The sequence below is a fragment of the Sorex fumeus genome, unplaced genomic scaffold, assembly GCF_029834395.1.
Source record: "Sorex fumeus unplaced genomic scaffold, SorFum_2.1 ptg000032l, whole genome shotgun sequence".
Lineage (NCBI taxonomy): Eukaryota > Metazoa > Chordata > Mammalia > Eulipotyphla > Soricidae > Sorex > Sorex fumeus.
Genome location: NW_026606089.1, coordinates 6,454,327 through 6,456,654, shown reverse-complemented (window position 1 = coordinate 6,456,654; position 2,328 = coordinate 6,454,327). Strand labels below are relative to the sequence as shown.

The 2,328-nt window shown below is 39.5% G+C and overlaps 1 pseudogene; it reads left to right on the top strand.

Annotated features, from left to right (window-relative positions):
* Positions 1-1,573: 1,573 nt before the first annotated feature.
* Positions 1,574-1,670, top strand: LOC130025902 (uncharacterized; annotated as a pseudogene).
* Positions 1,671-2,328: the final 658 nt, after the last annotated feature.

Sequence of the window (2,328 nt, the reverse complement as noted above, 5' to 3'; positions counted from 1 at the left end):
TCTTTGATAAGGGAGCAAGAAATGTGAAGTGGATCAAGAGAGTCCTCCTTAACAAACGGTGCAGAAAAAAACTGGACAGCTACATGCAAAAAAAAAAATGGCTCAGACCTATACCTAACACCATGCACAAAAGTCAGATAAAAATGGGTCAAAGACCTCAACATCAGACCAGAATCCCTCAGGTTCATTGACGACAAGGTCGGCAAATCCCTCCACGACATTGAAGCTAAAGGTATCTTCAAATATAACACTCCACTTGCCAAGCAACTTGAAACAGAGATAAACAAAGGGGACAATCTTAAATTAAGCAGCTTATATACCTCAAAAGAAACAGTGACTAGAAACAAAGACTCCGCCATGCAGGCAAGATACTCGCAGAAGCCTACCAGGTTCTCTGAGAGTGAGAACTGGACAATCAGAGTTGCTGTCTTCTAAATAAGATCCAGTCTCTGGATGTTGGCCATTGATGGCATTACATGGATCCAGGGGCAGTTCGTGGTTGTAGCACTTAATTATTAGAAGATGGGGGATCTGGAAGGAGGGGGCACAGTCTTGATTTGAGCAGCCATGGAGATCTCATCCCCCGGTCCCACACATCTGGGTTCCTCTTCCAGTTCCTTCATGCATGAGGTTCCTTCAAGCTTGGGAAGGGTGGACTTAAGCGTACCTATGGCTGGTTGCAGAGGTCTTCAGCTGCCGGGGCTCTAATCAGGGCGGTGAGGGAAACTCACCCCGGCACCTCCAAGGGGCCTCGGTGAGGAAAGCCAGGTGCGAGGTCAGGAGACTTTCGTTTTAGACATATTTGGAATTAATTTTAGATCGAAAAGTACACATCATTCAAAATACTTATGTGCTTAGTAATAAATTACTACACACTTGTTCAATCACCTCAGAGAACCCACTCTGCTCAGAGAACTAGATTTTTAATTACAGGTCTGTTTTGCCCATGTTTCATGACTGAGAATCACTATCAGTAGATATGAAACTCACTACACACAAAGATGCACACAGGTTACTTTGAGTCATCTATGTTGTTAATGTGAGTTGGCCATTAAACTTCACTGAGACCCTTTGTTCTGTCCTTTATAGGAGCCTGATGAGTCTCACCTTCCGTTCAAGTTGAACTTGTAATAAGGTGGAATGAAATCATCAATATGATCCTCACCTCATCCTTCAGGAGAAAAATCCTACATACATTCAAGGTGGTCAAAGTGCAGAAAACACCATCCACCTTTTCCTGGAGATGTACACGGGACTGAGGTGAGAACAGCAAAAGGCTCTATTTTAATGTTCTTAATGAAGGATTCAGGGAACAACATTAAAAAAACTCATATACCATCTTCCAAAAGAATTATTTTGTAAAACTGATGCCTGGGGTATGGAAAATGATAATATATAAAAACCATATTTTTATTTCTGGGACATTAAAGTTCTAAATCTATTTATTCATGCTGCTTTGAAATACATTCCTTGATTAGGAATCATTGTCTGCCATAGGAGTGAGGAAGGACAACACTCAAAGTAATAAGAAGAGAAAAATATGGGAAAATATGGAAAAATTAACTCCTACTAAGTTTGATAACACGTATACTAAAATTGAAATGATACAATGATGAGCATTGTCCTTGCACAGAGATAACATGCAAACTTGTAAAGCATTCCATAATTTTGTTGCAAGAAGAATTAACAGGTATACTTTAAGCTAAGACAATCCCCACAAGTATAAAAATTATACATAAAGAGAGCACAAATCCCCAAAACAACAATCTCTCTCAATGTCAATGGACTAAATGTGCCAATTCAGAGGCACAGAATAGGAAGATGAATTAGAAAACTGAACCCAAAATTCTGCTGCCTGCAAGAAGCATGTCTGAACAATCAAAGCACCCATGGGCTAAAAGTAAAAGGCTGGGAAACAAGTTTTCAAGAAAATATCACCTCCGCAAAGCTGGAGTGGCCATACTAGTATCAGACCACATGGACTTCAGGCTAAAGGTTATCAGAGACAGTGAAGGTCATGTCTTAATGATCATGGGATATGTACATCAGAAAGAACTCACCCTCCTCAATGTATATGATCCTAACGACAGACCAGCAAAATACTTTAAAACAACTTCTAATAGACTTATAGAAAAACATTGATAGCAACACAATTCTAGTAGGAGATTTCAACACTTCTTTGTCACTTCTCGATAGATCAAACAAACTGAAGCTCTTCAAGGAAATATTTTATTTAAGGGAAGTAATGAACAACTGTTGGCTTAGAGAAGAAATCAAAGCGGAAATAAAAAGTTTCCAGAAACAAATGTGAATGAGGACACTAGCTAT